The following is an 18,072-nucleotide window of genomic DNA, read 5'->3' on the forward strand; positions in this document are numbered from 1 at the left end:
ATCTATAAAGAACTCATAACTCAGCAACCAAAGCATAAACAGCTGAACTAAAAATGAGTAAAGCCCTTAAATAGACAATTTTCCAAAGAAGATATAAAAATGGGCAAGAAGCACACAAAATGATTCTTGCCATCATTAATATTAAGGAAATGTAAGTCAGCACTTTTATGAAACATCACTTGATCACTTAGATGGTTGTAATTTTTTTTTGTACTGGGGATCAAACTTACAACCTTACACTTGCTAGGCAGGCAGTTGAACCTCTAAGCTAAATCCCCGGCAATAGTAATTTTAAAAAGTGGAAAACGCATGTTGGCAAGGCTGAGGAGATACGTACATTTCCGGCAGGAAGGTGAAATGTTGGAGCTACTGGGTTACTGGCTCCTCAAAAAAATTAAAGATCATCATGTGACCAACAATTCTACCCCTAGGTATATGTCTCAAAAAATTAAAGACAGATGCTCAAAAACTTGCACACAAGTATTCATTATAGCCTTACTCACAAGAACGGAAAGGTGAAATAGTCCAAATGTCCAATCACTAATGAATGCATAAACAAAATACATATAATAGAAAATCGTTCAACCATAAAAGTAATGAAGTTATGATATACACAATCACATAAATGAACTGTGAAAATATGCAACTGAAAGAAGCTGGGCATAAAAAGTCACATATTATATGGTACATTTATTTAAAAATCTCGAATTTATTTAAAAATCTTGAATAGGTAAATTAACAGAGCAGAGATCAAGTGACGGTTCCCAGAGATTGGCAGGAGGGAAGAACAAGGAAAGACTGCTTAGAGAGTCTGGGTTCCATTTGGGCTGGTAGTGAGCGTGTTCTAGTGCTAGACAGTGAAGGGTGTACAATACTATGAGTCTACTAAACGCCATTGAATTGTACAGTTTAAGATACTTAATTTTACGTTATATGAATTGTAACTCAATAAAAACAAAATTGGAGGAATCCCAAAGGAAATAGTGGAGTGTGTTGAGAACTGGAAATATCCACAGAATTGGAAGATATTCCATGAAACAGAGGAGAGGGTTGTATCTCACAGAGCTTTTAAAGTCAGGGCGAGGCATTACGCCGCAGCCCTGGAGAGCATGCATGTGGGAGTAAGGAGGCTGGGCAGCGAGGTCAGCAGTCTCTGCCTGCGCTGGCTGTGTGGCTTGGGACAGGCGGGAATGGAGGTGTACAGGACAGTGGAGAGCATGCAGCCATTCCAGCTGTGGGGTTGGGACAAAGTGGAGGTGGCAGGACAGATGTAGGTAGACAGGGGTCCATAGGGGTGGGATAGTGAGCTGGTAGGACTTGGTGGTAGTTTCAATACGTGGATAAGGAAAAAGACCCCCAGTTTGAAGAACAGTTAAAAATTTGCACTTGTTATTAGATGTCTTTGTGGAACCAACATCAAAACATCCCTGTAGACTATATAACCTGAAAGTGTTGTCTTTCTTGGGCAAAATTTTGTGCAGTTTGCCACAAAAAGAATAGTATTAAAAGAACCGCTGACCAAACCAAGGCACATAGACAGTGAGCATGAGTTATTAGAATCAGAGAAGTCCGCGTTTAGAGGCAGTCTTGGAGATCGTCTGAATCAACCTCCTCCTGCTGCAGATGAGATAACAGATTCAGCACATTAAGTGCATCCTAAAGACAAGCTTCTGCCCTGCCACTTCAGAATGCTGCTCAGGTCTCAGGGAGGGGTAGCATTAGCCTGCCTTCTCAAACTTCTCTGTATTTCTGTCTCTTATATGCTCAATGTTTGGAGAAATGGAAGTTTTTTGGACACTGTCTCTAACTGCACAAAGCCTATGTTTGTGGCTCCATCTGCGGCCACTCTGGACTCTACAGCCACATAGCCTGGGAGCCAACGCTAGCCCTATCAGCTGCTAGAATGAGCGTAAGCAAAGTCTTTGACTTGCTAGTCTTGTGGGTCATCTAACCCAAATGGGTCTGAGAATGAAACAAGTTGGTTCCTGCTTTTACCTTGAACTACTGACCCTGAGGTCAAGCTGGAGTCTATCCTTTATGCCCACGGGATGGAAACCACAGGAGTGGGCCTCCTCAGTGCCACTCTCCTTTCCCTTCTCGCCTGTGGTGGCTTCCTAGTTTGAGGCTGGGCTCCAAGTATAACGAGTCACTGTGGGCACCATCCAGTCATGCTCCAGTGACTGCCTCTAACATTCCCGTATAGCTAGTTTTCAGATGCACTCAGTCTAGCACAATCGTGGATTGATAACCAGAGCTGGTATAAGGAAAGAGTAGCCAGTCATGCCTGGCATGTGTGCACCTGAGTGGAGGGGGAGGAGGTGAGGAGAGGCCACTATGTCTCTGTATTTAGGAACATTATTATTTCCTCTTTTTTCCTTAATGAGAAACACTTTAAAAATCAATTATTTAATTCTGAAAGAGCCCCAGGGCATTTTAAGTGTATAAAGTGAGACCTATGACATTAACCCCAGATTCTAGAAACTTTCTAAAGCACCGCTGTGCTCCTCAGAATGACTGGCATCATTACAGCACCTTTGCAGTGATTAACACTCATGTCATCCTGAAGCCACAATTACTTCACACCTGATCTCAATGTGATTCCTGTCTAAGGGCTTCTGGGAAGGAAAAAAAGACCCTGAAACATTGTCGGAAATAATACATAGAAGTAAGGGGTTCTGTAAGTCGTATTTCCTATTTGGCACTTTTTTGTTTTGTTTTGTTCAGGCTTCTCTGAGTGCAAATGTGGAGACAAAGAATTGAGGGAACTTCTGTATATTCCAGCTCCAACCTAAGCAGACTGCCTCTTACATGCTCTTCATTATTTTATTTCTTCTGGTGTTTTATGTTGTGAAAATGAAGGCTAAAGTAAAAGAGATTTGAATGTCACTGCTCTGTGTTTAGGGAAAAACTCAAATATTTTATTTCCTGTCTGTATCCTTTTTTCCAGTTCTGTTTTCCTATTTTTAGAATGTTGTCCTCTGCATCTCATTATCCCCAGTGTTAGTCATTGTTAAAACATCATGGGAGGATCCTGGTTAGATATGAGAGGCAGCATGGACAGACTGCTTCATCCTCTTCCTAATGTCCTACTGTAGTTCCAACCATAAAGAGGGAAAAAACCACAGACCCATAAGACCACAGAGGATGAGAAATGATAAAACGTCAGTACAGTCCAGGAGGTGAACAGCTGATAGGAGAGCACCACTCGGCCTTGGAACTGGGCCAAGCTTAACCTCTAAGCTTGCTTCTTGGGATGTCAAGGAAAGGCCAGCTGAAGCATGAATCTCCGACGAGCTGGAGGCACCATCTACCTCCTGGAGGTTAAAGTGCAAGCCTGGAAGTAAGACTGGTCTTTAGAGCTTCTAGACTCCTCCACCAGCCCATAAGCATTCTGACAGCAGCTCTCCCAACACACACTGAAGCTGGTGAATCATCCTCTGGAGCAAATGACTCGGGATTGCCAGGGCTGAAACATAAAGTGTTTAACAGAAGTCTCATACATTCAGAAGTGGAGTTTTCAGAAGGTGATTGAATCATGAGGGCTCTCTCTTCATAGTCCATTCATGTGATTGTACTTTTATGACATTACTGGGAGGTAATGAAAATAGGGTGGAGCGCCATTCGCAGACCGTGGAGGGAGAGAAACAGAGCTCACCAGGAGGTGATCCCCGCCTGGAAATCATAGCATTTTCATTGTTTTCTTGGGTTGGGTTTATTGTCTTTTGTTTTGTGTGATTATGTTAAATCTGATGGCGTGAAAAGCTATTTGAAAGACAGCGAGACATGTTATGGTGACCACTTTGGATTTACCATTAGCTTGTTTTGAAGTCCTTTCACGCATTCATTGTTTCATTTTTATTGCTTTTATTTTATTCTGTTGTGTTCGATTTTTACTATGTCCAAAGGTATCTGCAGCTATTTGAAAGATAACAAAAGCATTACGGTAACTATTGCAAATTTCGTAAGGTTTTGAAGTCCTGTATCACTTATATTGTTCTTTTTATTGGCTTTATTCTATTTTATTTTCCTTGGTTTTATCCTCTTTAAAATAAAGAAAGAGCCAGGGGTTTAGCTCAGCGGCTCAAGCACTTGCCTGGTAAGTGTGAGGTAGTGAGTTCGATCTCCGGTACCAACAAAATAAAATAAAGAAAAGGAAAATAGCAGGGCAGGGCCTGGCAGATGGGAGTGGGGTGTGACCTTGGGAAGTAAATCTGGTCCTTAGTGGCGCCTTCCTGGCTCTCTCCTTTTAGCTCTTCTCCCTGTTCTCCGTGATGTGAATTGCTTTGTGCCCTTTGCTGTGTTCTTCCTCACCGCAGGCCCACTAACCACGGGACTGAAACTTTGAAACCATGGGCCAGAGCAAACTCTCCTCCCTTAAATTGTTTTAGGCCAGGTCTTTTAGTTCCAGCAGCAGAAATCTGATTCACAGGGATTCTAGGGACAGCTCAGGGTACAGCAAGGTGTTATCCTAGGTGTTGGAAAACCAAGCCCATGGCCTCTTTTTTTCTGTAAATAAAGATTTATTGGAACACAGCCATGCTCATTCATTTTCATATTGTCTATGGCTTCTTCTGCACAGCATGCTAAAGATAGGATAGTTGCATTAGGAACCATATGGCCCAGAAAGCTTAAAGTATTTAGTATATGGTTCTGTTTGGAGCAAATGTGTTGATAGCCTGTTGTGAGAGCCACTAGTCAAGCATGGGATGTCCTATCAGATGGATCTGTCATCAACAATGTCTTCCTACTAAACATAGGTAATAAAGACATTTGATAAAAACTCCTAGCACAAAACAGATAAAGGGAGAAAAGGAATCCAGGTAGAAAGAAGATAATTCAGAAACCAGAAGAAAACCTCAAACATTTTTCTACAATTCATGTCTTTGCAGAGATAGGAGATATAGTTTGTTCATGAAACATGAGTAAAAGGCTATACAAAAGGAACATTGAAAATTTAGAGCCAGACAGCATAAGCACCCATCTGTCTGGCAAGTGCAAGGTCTCGAGTTCAATTCCCAGTATCAAAAAAAAAAAAAAAAAATTAACAAATGTTTTTACAAAATTAAAATGTAAAGTCAGAATAAGCATAATTCAGTAAAAACACAGTTTTGGGCTGCATAATGATGTTTCAGTTGGCGACAGACTGCCACAATTCAGTGCGGGTCTCCCAAGTCATAATGAAAATTTCCCGTCTTTCTGAGACACAGCAACTGGGATAACTCTGTGGGATAACAGGTTCCTCGTGTGTATGCGGTGTTGCTGGTGTAAGCACAAGAGTTGCTGGTGTAGGTGTGCTGCCATCACGTGAAAGTGCAACACATAAATTACGGACAGTGTGTAACTTAGTAATGATAGTAAACAGCTGTCCCTGGCTTACACATTTGCACAACTGTATTTTTATCATTATTTTAGAGTGCATTCTTACTACTTAGAAAGTTTCGGGTAGAACACCGTGCTGAGCTTCCTCCGTGTCCTTTGCTAAGTCTCCAGATTGTATCAGCAGCCAGGCTGAGGGACTGGTTTCCACCACCTGAGTCTATGTAAGTGCGCATGAGATCAGAACAGTGTAATAGCACAGGACTTACTGAAGTGCTGGAAAATACAATTGAAAAATTCTTGCAGAGAGTGGAACAAGAACCCAGATAAAAATAGAGGATCCAGCCAAGATGTCCAGCTGCTCACAAATACAGGTTTCAGAAAGAAAAGTGTAGAACAGGAAATCATCAAGGAAGCAACACAGGAAAGTTCCTGAAGTCAAAGCGTGGGACGTTCCTGCTCTGTGAATGGATTCACAGCTGTAGCCCTAGGCCTGGGATGCTAACTAGTACTAGGGCTCCAGGCTTCTGGTTGAAATGAGCAAGTGGGAGACACGGGTTACTTCAAGAAATTCACAATCAGAATAACTCTGGGCTTTGCAAAAACAAATTAGGGGCTACAGATGATAGACTAATGCTTGTGTGACTCAGAAATGATTTCACTCTCTACCCAAGTCAACTGTGGAAATAAAGAATTGTTCAATCCTGAGAGGCTCCTGGAGGTGGTGAGCCTCCTGAAATATGTCTTCTGGCAGAGACCCAGAATAAACACAGTCAACCGGTGGGGCAGAAGAAGGTGTCCATTAAGAATGTGATGCGGAGGGAGCTGCTCCTCACTGTTGTATTTAGCACCAGGGGAGAAATGCCAGCAGCGGGGCCCCACTGCCCTGGAGATGGAGACACTTCTGCAGTAATAAGTGAAGTTTAAGTATGTCTCGGGGAAAATGCTAGCAACTGCCTTCCTGACTATGTGGTGGACAGTGCTTTATGCCACCCAAACCCAGTTTGTTTTCTTCTGTGTGAACAGCTCTGCTCCCCGTTCCCAGCCCCTGGGGGCTACTTGTTGAGAATGGTTGCACTATGGGACCCTGGAATCTGGGTCCCCGAGCCACACCTCAGGCAATAGCTGCTGGTTTGCTTAGGACAGTGATGATAAATAAGCACAATGAAGAGTTGGTGCATGAGAGGTGGAGACTCAGTTACGAGTGGAACCCACAGCACCCCATGGACGGGGGAAGATGGCCCATGTCCAACCAAGCAGCAGGATAGCTGCAGGGTCCCTGTCTGCATGGTCCCTGACATTCACCTCATGCATTCCACAGGCCATTTCTCCCTTTCACCCTGAAGGGACAGAAGAGTGGTCCCAGAGGCTATGTGCGGTGATGCAGTGAGCATTCAGGTAGTAGGTGTCTGCAGAGCATGAGAAGCTTCCAGTTGGTGACCTCTCTTCCTGTGTTTAACTCCTATTATTGGAGACCCAGGCTGTGATTTTTTACCACAAGTACTACAATATTAATAAAACTGTATTAATTAAACTTGCTCAAGTGAAAAGGGAGTTTAATGTGAGGATAAGTACCATTCCATGGAATCAAGGACATCTGAGTTAGGCCTCAGAAAAGAAAGAACACGGTCACTATAAAGTGGCCCCTTTTCCATATATGTGCATTTTTAGGGACTGATGGCTGTACAATTCAAAGGTCACATTTTTACATACATGCCAGAACTCATCTGACTCTCTCCCAAATACCAAGGTTTTGAAGAATGGTTACAGTGGCCGTACAGGGGTCAGGGGTTCAGCCCTGGACCAGTCTGCTGGTGACTGCATGCTGTGGTTAATTTCATGAACAGGGTTGGTAAAAGAGTAGCAGAGCTCTGCAAAAAGGAGGAGTCAGAAAGCAAGCAGACTCCTGGAAGACGCATATCCCGGCCATCAGACACTGCCCATGCAGAGCACCTGCTGTGTGCTGGGCATGTGAACGCTTGGGCCTGTTCTGTAGAGATTTACAGTCTGTTTGGGGAGATAAATGGGACAAAAGAGAGAAATCAAATTCAGTGGCCGTGAAACACTTTAAGAATGGCAAACATGGTCCATTCTGCATGCAAATATTTTACTGCAGTAATTTAAAGCAAGCAAACAGAACAGGCATTCAATGAATCTGTGCCTTGGTGCTGCAGCTCAAGTGCTCTGGTGGTCAGAAGGCTAAGGGTGGCTTGGGCTCATGTAGCACCGCGTTACTCTGCGATCAGGTTGAGAATCAGGAGCTGGCTGCTGGGCTCATGGTGCTGAGTCACAGCACGGAAGGAGGACCCATGGCCATCTCCCTGACGTTTCTGTTCTGCCAAGCACGCGACTCACACTGAGAGGAACGGAGCTGCCAGCAAGCACCACATCCACAGCTTCTGGAAACTCCGAGGCTGCACCCACGAGGCCCTGCACTAGCCCAGCACTTGGTGTCTTCCTGGCCCACCCGGCCTCGCTTACTTATTTGGGCCTTTCAGGCAGCGTTTCGAGCATCCCCTAGAGGGCGCTGCAGGCCTCAGACTTGCCAGCCAGCTCTGGGCTTTCTGGAGCGCACACTGCACACTCTCCGCATGACTGGTGTTAAGGTTTAGATCTGAGACGTCCTGCAGGAGGCTCAGGTGTTCAGAGGCAGCCTTTCAGAAGGTGACTGCATCAATCCTCTGACAGTTCATAGCTGAAGGGCCGTCAGGAGATAGGTTCCAGTGTAGGAGGCAGGTCAGTGGGCTTGTGCCTCGGAAGGTGCTGTGTATCTCCTGCCCTGGCTGTCTTCCTGCTCTCCCATCCACCTACCCTTGTGCCTTGATGTTTCTGGGCCTTAGTGACAGGTGGCCGTGTACCGGGACCCTGAGCTGAAATCAGTCTTTCCTGCTTTCAGTTGTGTATGTCTGGTGATTTGACCAAACCTTAGAATGCCAGGACCTTCAGGCTGCCAGGTTTCCAGCTGGTACTCCAGGTCTCTGCATGCCAGATGGCAGCCTGACCCTCACTTGATAGGTGGGCACAGATAACACCTCGGTTCTTGGCCTCTACGTGGAGAGCCCTGGGCAGGCAGTAGCCATCAGATGGGAGGGGGTATGAATGATGAGTTGGAGCCCTAAAAGATGTCCAGTCTATTCCACAGCCTTCAGCAAGGAAACAGGCATGTGCTCCTCTGCCACTATGGAACACATCCCAAAAGGCCTTGGCTGGTGTTTCACGTGTTGCTTAGTAAAGCAGGTAGATCTGCCTGACAATAAGACGCAGAAGCACAGTTAATACTAGATCAGACACATAGCCATGAAAAACACTTATATAGCAATACCTAGCATCTAGCCTGGGGGCGAAAAGAAAAAGGAAAGCCAGCAAAGAGGACATCACACAGTACCCCAGGTATATTTACGTCTTGGCTTTTAGAGTCCAGGGACAGCTGGAATTCCGCGGGAAGGCCTGCTTTCTACTGGAAGGTGAGCAGCAAGAGAGCAGCCTGGAAATGAAACAAGGCAGCCGATTCACGCACTCCCGTCATGTGCAGTGCTTGCTCTGCTCGGTCACAGCAGTCACAATCCATCTGGCAGCATAACTGCTGGAAAATGTGTGGAAGCCACCTTAGCAACTTCCCGATAAACTCCTCAAAAATCTCAACCACTGAAATGAGAGGCTCTTGAACACGCTTTCTAGGTGATTCCACAGGATTTAAATGACTTCTAGAAAGTCATCATCTTGATGACATAGTTTTTAAAAGCAGAATGAAAATAATTTTACTACATTGTCTATACTCTTACAAAATATGTGAGTAAACAGCCCACATTTTCAGATTGCTTTTCAAAATCTAGGAAGCTTTTTGCAGAGTTTAAAAATGGCCACAGAAATGCTAAAATGCGGGAATTCCTTAAAGTGGCAACTTTAGGTCCCAGGTCCTGCCTGGGAATGGAGGAGAGAACAAAGCCTGCCTATTTGAGCTGTCCAAACCTGGGACAAACAACAGAAAGAGACTGAGAGGAAGGGCTGGGGAACAGAGTTAGCCAGGACTCTCAGGGACCCCAGAGCTACTAGGGCCAGAGCAAACACGAAGCCCCCCAGCCCCTCCGCTCAGCGGCTCTGAGAATGTCCTCTTATTGTCGGCTTCTGTGGTTTTTATTTCACTCTGTAGTTCTTCTTGTATTTCCTAAATGTTCTGAGACCAGATGCTCCTAATTTCAGTCAGAAAAATAAGCAAGCAAAACAAGCATCCAAGTGTCACAGGAGTGGTGAGTGTCACCAATGTGTGCTGTCACACTCCTCCCTCTGGTTTACCTCCTCTTGTCTATAAAGCAACCTGCAGGTTGTGGGACTTTTCACCCGGGAGTCCAGAAGTAACCCCTCCTGGCCTCGTCTGTCTCTGGCCTATGTCTGCTTTTCTTGGGATTGTGATTCTTGTTATTTTAATTCATAATTTACTATAAATTTATTTTTTCTTTAGTTCAGTGAATTGCTAGTTATGCTGTTTGGATTACAACAGCATGATTTGTGGTCTATTGCCAGAAATGCTAAATTAAATCATCTTTTTTTTGAGTCATTATTGACCTTAGGTGGCTTCTTTTATTAATTTCAATTTTGAAATACTTCATTCTGTTGAGACAGTTAGCAAATGAATTTGTCAATAAATTTTTTAGATTTGCAAATAAGCCATAAATTTACCAAATCATGTTCAAATATTTTATTGAAATTGTATATGATAAATTCACATTGTTGCCAAAAATATTATAAAGTGTTTTAATTTTATCATATAAATTGCTAGCACATATTAATTTTTAATGTACTATTTTTTAAGAGCATATTTAAAGTCACAGCAAAGTTAAGCAGAAGGTGCTTGGAGTGAAGTACGTGCCTGTATTCCCAGCATCTGAGAGGCCGAGGCAGGAGGATTGCCATGAGTTTGAGGTCAGTCTAGGCTACATAGTGAGTTCAAGGCTAGCCTGAACTGCACAGTGAGACCTTGTCTTTAAAAAAAGCTAAGTAGAAAGTTCTTGTTACACCCTGTCCCCAGTACTCAGAGCCTCCCTGATTACCAGCATCCTCCCCCAGAGTAGCACACTGTGACAATCAAAATCTATAGTTCCCAGTAGGGTTCACTCGCAGTGTGCAGGCTACAAGTTGAACAAACATAAGATGAAATGTATCTGCCACAGCAATATCATGCATAACATTCTCAAGCCACAAATCTCTCCTCCACCTATTCTTCTCCTCGCCCTTGGTAACCACTGATTTTTTTTTTTTCTGTCTCCATAGTTTTACCTTCTCCAGAATGTCATGTGTTTGGGATCATACTGGGTATAAACCTTTTAGACTCTTCACATAGAAATAAGTGTTTAAGCTCCCTTCAGGTCTTCTGATGGTGTGGCAGCTCACTTCTTTTTAATACCAACCCAAGAAACTCAGGCGTCTACCTCTCATCCCAATGCCCAGAAAACCAGAAAGCTATTTGTAGACAAACCCATGCCAAGGTGCCAATAACCCTGGTGGTGATGCTCCTTACAATCTGTACAGTCGTGTTTTTAAAAGGTGTGTAGGGCACTGGGATTTGTGCCTGGTGAACTGTTGGCAGCCAGTGTGGGTTGGCAGCTCTTGTGTCATTTAAACATCACCACACACGTTGTCTTTGGAGGTGGAACTAGCTTGCTAGCTGGTCTTTATGTTCTAAAAATGTTTTGTATCCTAATTTTAAATTAGAAAAGGGAAATCAAATATTTTATTATTTCCAATGTTGTCATTTATGTTTCTATAGTAAATAGTTGACTTGGCCTAAACACAGTTTTGGCTCCAAAGCTTATAATTGCTGGTGATTTTGTTAGAATCCTCTCTTCTGCCCTAATTAACTTTGGCTTAATCTCTCCTATTCTTTAACAGCAAAGGCTCATTACGAGAAACTGAAAACTAGGTCAAGTATTTTAAATTCTTGTGGTCCTTGCTGATGTGACATAGTGACATCATCAGACAAGCTAAGGGACAACCACTTTGCCTATGAATGGGCAGGACTTTGGCAGACAGGCAGAGCTGGAAGTGAACCACACAGAGCTGTATTGGGAAGCTGGATTTGGAACCTACTGGAGAGATTAGACCTGACTTTTGAAGGCAATGAGTGAGCAATGACTCATCGAACAACTGCAAAAGAAGTTTCCAGGCAGGTTGTTCAGTGCAATGACGAACCATCTGACGGTACAGATTAATCCAGGCTGGGCGTGGGTTAATTCAGAAACACACATTAGTTTGCAGTGTCCTGCATTGCTGTAGGATTTAGTTTCTACCGAAAGTTTCAGGTATAATTTTCTTCACTAAATACAAAACAGTAAGCCAGGCATGGTGATGCATGCTTACAATCTCAGCACTCAAGAGAAGGACTATCATGAGTTCAAGGCCAGCTTGGGCTGCATAGTGAGACTGTGTCAATCACTCAATCATGAATGCTTTATGATAAAATAAATATCTCAAAGCAAAGGAGGTTAGTAAGTATTTCTAGTATTTGTACTGTCCACAATATTTTCTAAGAAAGAAGAAATAATGACTGTAAACCCTGGTGGTAACTGAATTGATCATGGAGTAGGACTCTGTGGATGTCATGTTGGTAGATAGTGACATGCATACACTATGTGTTCAAACTCACAGCCTGGCACTTTATCGTTGAGCCTGGCTTTGGGTTCCACTTGTGGAAAAGTCAGTAAACCTCAATTTCCACTAATGTCAGTAAACCTCAGGCTTATCAGGAAAATGGAGGCGACACCATCACCTCCACTACTGTGGAGAGTCAACAAGGACAGCCTCAGTGTATGTGGCATTACAAATGTGAATAATCATTTTTAGTCCGTGCATAGGTTCAAGTTTAAATCAATGTAAAGCTCAGTCTGAAAGGGATACAGAAACATCACACAGTTTCAGTGGCATTGTGTGGAGTTTCAGTGGAGCTGTGTGAGGAAGGAGGACAGAAATCTTTTTGTGTTCTGCTTTTCTGATGGTTGGATGAGGACGTATTTGAAGCTGCTAACAGACTCACCGTGACAGATAGAGACGGCCTCCGTGGGGAACAGCAGGCGTGGTCTTCTCTTTCTGGCATCAGGCTGACATCCACCACCACGAAGAGCAGGGCCAGCCAGCCTTCCACCACTCACCTTGCAGGAGCCATACACCCAGCTCTGGTTTTCAGCTCTGGTTTAGTATTTTCAAAAGTAATTTGAGATTATATAACAGCACATTGTCTCTAATAAGAATGTGGGCTGAGTCATCCAGTTAGCACGGTGTTTGTAAAATAACCAGTACTTTTCATTTTGAAATTTTCTTGAATAGAGATACAAATGTCAAGCCCATCCATACAGTGACATCTGCATACACCATGAGCTAGTGACATTTGCTTGTTTCTTTAATGTTTGGTCTGATTCATAAGAATTACTCATGCAACTCATCATCATCTGTCACTGAGGCCACAGCCCTTCTTATTAGTAACTCTACCAATTAGCTAGAAAGTTACCACTTCTTCTTCTTTCCCCATCACGTCCCGCCAACGCACTGAACATCATTGTCTTTTCATTTCGCTTCTCACCACTTTAGCATCCCACTCACCAGACTCCTTTTGCAAATCGCTCTCTCACATAAGGAGACAGTGCCTTGGAAGGATCATCCCAGGATGTGCCCAGCACTGGTGAGACTGACAGCTTGATCTGGCTGCTCCCCCATCAGGCTTTCTGATGAAACATTTGCGTACCCCTTGGCTAGGGGCACATGTCCTTAGGTAAGGATGTCTCATATAAATGGGGATTCACAGTCAGGCAAACCCGAATTCACCTAAGAAAATAATGAGATGGAATATTTGAAATTACGAATATCCCCCAAAATATGGGACATACAGGCACTGTCTCTATAAGAAAATTCAGCCTAGATTGAAACTAGATTGTTTTGAGCAAATCAAAAAAGCTGTTTGTCCTTGACTGCCTTCCGTCTTGTCTTCTTCTCTAGCAGTCAAGAATGGCCTATTTCTGCTACAATGGACGCTGAAAGAAGAAGAGCAATAATCGTCTACATTTATTTTATAATTATTTGAAAATTGTGTCCATCTTAATATTGCAATCACTTAGTTGTTGAGATTAAGAAAAAACCCTAGAGTACAGAAGCATAAAATACACCACCATAGCAGTGAAAAAGCGGTCTGTCACCCACGTGGATCATGCTAAGCTTTTAAGTGCTGTCCTATCACTTTTGCTTAAAGTGTCACAGGCTGTAAAGCTCCTAGTCATCTGCATCTAGCACCTTGGAGGAGCCTGCCTGGCCAGAACACAGTTTAAACACACAGAAGAAGAGGAAGGTGTGAGAGAGGGGAGCTGGCGCCCCGCTGCGCCCGTTGCATAGGGCCTTTCAGCCTGTCTCCCCTTCCTAGATGACCTTTACCTGACTTTCAGCAGGGAGTTTGCATTAAAATATAAAACTCTCAATCATAATGAACAAACCATCTCTTCTCCGCTTTAAACACCTGATACGAGAGCTCTCCGGGGCTTTGTTGGTTGCTGCAAGCGCCCATCTGCTTTGAGAGACCATCATGATCCAAAAGGGGTCAGAGAATGGTAAAATAAACAGAAGGCACCCACAAAAGTGTGTCTGGAGCCCACCAAGCCCTGGCATGTGGGTGTTCTCAGAGAGCGCTTGGAGACCCGCCCCGAGGTCCCTGAAGGCTTCCCCTCTCCACCACCCATCACCTCTCTTCCTGCAAATGAGGTTCTCCGCCTGGGCAGAAGCGAACCAGCTACAGCACTTTCTGTCCCCACAATCCAGAACTGTGTCATCAGAGCCACACTCTCCAAATGCCCCCACCTTGACTCCATCCCCCCCACCCCCTTGATGTCTCTGTGCCCTGAAGAGACATGAAAAGGGCTGGGCTCCCTCAAAGGAAGCCCATTTCTGTGCTCAGTCATGTCCTCACAGGAGGAGTTTGTTAAAACTTCAGGCTCTCAGGCCAGTCCCAGAGGAGCTGAGACCTGCCCTGAAGTATCACGAGATGCCCAAGTCTTTGTGGATACACACGCACTTATGGAGCACTGGGCTCGGTCACTTTACTTTAAGTCACCCATGGGACCTAACACAGTGAGGACGCGGAGGTAGAGACTGAGCAGAACAGCTTCCAGGGAGGAGAGGCCAGGGGCTGCTGGGAGCTGCCTGAGCTGAAAGAAATGCGGGAGAAAGGCGCTCCCTGGAGACTTTGGAGGCAGTGAGGCCCTGCAACCCCTTGAATTTGCATTTCTGGTTTCCAAATTGGCAGGCCCGTTTCTTTGGCTTCATGCCACCCTGTTTGTATGGTCTGTTGCCATAGCCCTGGGACTCATGGCCATCTGTGCTCTGGAGGCCTCGGTTATAGGGCTGCCCCTTCTTTGCCCCTGGAGTCTGCACCCCACTGAGGTTGGCACCAACCCCACAGCTGTACGTGGTGGCCACAGAGAAGTTCAGGAGCCTGACAAGGAAGTGCAACAGGAAGTCAAAGAACTCCAGGAAATGGGATTTGCTCCATTTTTAAAGATCGGCTGTGATTTCTCTTCCTTTTTCTCCCAGAGGGCTTGAGGCAGAGGAAGAAAATAAACTTGACAAGTTATTCTTCACAGCTACAGGGCTCATGGGCTCAGTTGAAAATGACTCAAGTTCTGGGTACACATCCAGTAGTGAGGCCAGACACCGGGGCTGCTAGCGTGGAAGAAGGGGATTATCTGAAGTCTGTGACAGCCAGGTCTGTGCTCTGGACTCTGGTCCTGGAAGACAGGGTATGACTCTTTCAAGAAACCCATCCTCTGCACCGGGGGAGGATCAGATCATTTGGCCAGTACTGTAACATTTTAGAAGAAGTATTTCTTTTCTCATCTATGTGGCTGGACCTCCCAATTCATCATAGAATGAGAAGCCTGAAAGGTTGATTAGCCTTTTGAGGCTTCTGAGAAAATCAGCTTTCAGTTGAGGGCCAGTGCTAGGCAGGTTTCAAATACAGGTAGAGAGAAACCTAATATTTGAAAGCACTTTCTACTGATTGACCCATATGTGCAGTTGCCTCCTGGAATTTTCCACAAGGCCTGTCACAGAATAGGGCCAGCTCTCCTGGCTGAACACAGAACTGAACAAAACCCAGGGCTCATGCACACTGGGATTTATGTAAGTAACGTAATATTAGATACAGCTTCACCAGAGAATGTCTGGGAGACATACTCACAGCTCCTGCAGCTCATCAATCACCTGGATACTGCTACCCGATCCTGCTCATGGCCTGTGAGTGAGAATTACTCCTACCTGCAGTAAAGAAGCGGTCTCAAGAGTCAGCTCCTGCTAGACATAGGAATAGGTTGCCTGCGCAGTCATTCTGCTATTCTAAATCCCAACGTCCACCCTCCATTGCAAAGCCATCCTCTCCCTCCCAGGGACAGACCGTGCATCTGGGCAGAGATGTCACGTTCCATCCTCACCCACCCTGACTGCCACAATATATGAGTAAGTAAAGGTGTTGGTAATTTTTTTTCATGGTAGTGGGAATTGAACCAAGGGCCTGGTGAATGCTGGGTAAGTGCCCTAACACAGAGCGACATTCCAGTAGAGAAATGTGGGTGTAGGTTAGTCAGTGATGGGTAACTTTAGTGTTTGTTAGAAGGCTCTGGATATGCCTATTGATATTTGGAGAGCATTCAAAATGAAAAAAAAAAATCAAGCGAGCTGAAAGTCAAGATGGATTTCATCAACTAATTTCCAAACTAACAATTTTCTTTTTTTTTATTTTTAACTTAAAAAATTCTGAGAGAACCAGGCCTCACAAGGAGCTGATCCCTGCTGGAAACCAGTGTCATATGTTGGCCACTGGGAGTGGGGACAGCCAGACCCACGCCTCTCTTCATGAGTAAGAGCCATTTGCAGACTGTGAGGAGAGAGAACCAGGCCTCACCAGGAGGTGGCCCCTGCCTGGAAACCATATCATTTTGTTTCCTTGGATTGGGTTTTATTCTCTTTTGTTTTATTTGGTTATGTTAAATCTGGTGGCAAGAGCAGCCATTTAAAAGACAGCAAGATATATTATGGTAGCCATTTTGGATTTACTATTGGCTTATTTTGAAGTCTTTTATCGATTCATTGTTTTATTTTTAGTGTGTCTACTCTATTCTGTTCTGTTCAATCTTTACTATGTCCAAAGGTATCTGCAGCTATTTTGAAGACAGCAAGAGACATTTTGGCAATTATTGCTGATTTCATAAGGTTTTAAAGTCCTGTATCACTTATACTGGTTTATCTTGATTGGTTTTGTTCTGTATAATTTACCTTGGTTTTATCCTCTTTTCTTGAAGTTATTTTGAAGGTAGTTAAAACATCACAGAACAAGACAGGACAAAGTCAATCGATACAATGCAGTGAAACTGGTACAGAACTTCACAGCAGGATACCGGACTACAGTAATAGGCACCATAGTGTATCTTGTTATCTTTACAATAGTTGTCCTTTCTTTCAATCAGGTATAACAAAATCAAACCAAATACAGAACATCATAATACCTATCAAAATAGAATATCAAATAGGGCAATACAATTAATCAGAACAAAGCAAAATAGTGATAACAGTATTTGCCTTCAAAGAGATGGTAGAAGGAAATCCCCCATATTTGCTATATTGCATACAGTCATCCTCCCGGGAGATGCTCAGACCCCTAGCTCTCATTTGCTAACAGTGGGGGAATGTTTGATTCTCAGCCCACGTGCTGGTAGGCGCATAGCTGTTACCAGGCAGGTGAGTGGGTTGCCTTGTTGCCCAGCGCCCTAAGTTCTAGCATGGTAGGATCTTGGGGATGCTGGCTAGTTCTCTCCCTGGGTCCCCACCACTTGCTCAAGCCACCAGTTTTATCCTCTTTAAAATTAAAAAAATTCTTCCTGTTAAATTTCCTTTTATTTTCACTGATTATACAGATTAATAGTTTTCATTTTGGCAGATTCATAACACACTTTGATCCTTTTCTCTGCCCATTGCATCCTGTCTGGCCCACCCCTGAGTTTCACATGACGGGGAGCGGGGGGGGGGGGGGGAGTCTCATGCACATGTTCATATGCATCTCCCTGCTATTTGCCCTTACGCCTCCCTGTTCCCTCCTATTGTCTAATAACAGTTTCCCTCCTACTTTCTTGTCAGTTTCTTATATTCGACATTACCTGAGTCATTTTCTCATCACTGAGACATGAAATCTGACATCCAATCTTTAAAGGAGGAAAGGCTTATTTTGCTCACAGTTCGTAGAGATTTCAGGCCATAGTCAGCTGACTCTAATTCAGGAAGGAAATGGAAAAGGGGTTGTGGGGGAAAGCTGTTCACATCATGCCAGCCAGGAAGTAGAGAGTGAGAGTGAAGGAAGGAGTCAGGAAGGGAGAGCGGTCCTTCCAGGTCACACCCCGCTGACCGCCTCCTCCCACCAAACTCGATCTACTAACAACAAGTCAGATTTCTTGTTACTTTTCTCATTGCCAAGACAAAATGACCAAGAGGTTTTTGGCTTACAGTCTGTAGAGGTTGCAGTCCAAGTTGGTTGCCTCCAAGGCAGGGTGGCATGAAAGAGGAACATCAGAAAAGAGAAATAGTTGACAGAAAGCAGGCAGGTGAAAATGTTCACCCTTTTTCTGTTCTTATATTTTATGTAGGCTATTGGCCCTGGGACAAGTGTAGCATTCACACCCTTAATCCTAACCAGAACTATGCCAAATCAATCAGTTAGTAACATACTTGATTCCAGTA

This window comes from Cavia porcellus, unplaced genomic scaffold, assembly GCF_034190915.1.
Source record: "Cavia porcellus strain 051 isolate PalLab524CR breed Dunkin Hartley unplaced genomic scaffold, mCavPor4.1 scaffold_20, whole genome shotgun sequence".
Taxonomy (NCBI): Eukaryota; Metazoa; Chordata; class Mammalia; order Rodentia; family Caviidae; genus Cavia; species Cavia porcellus.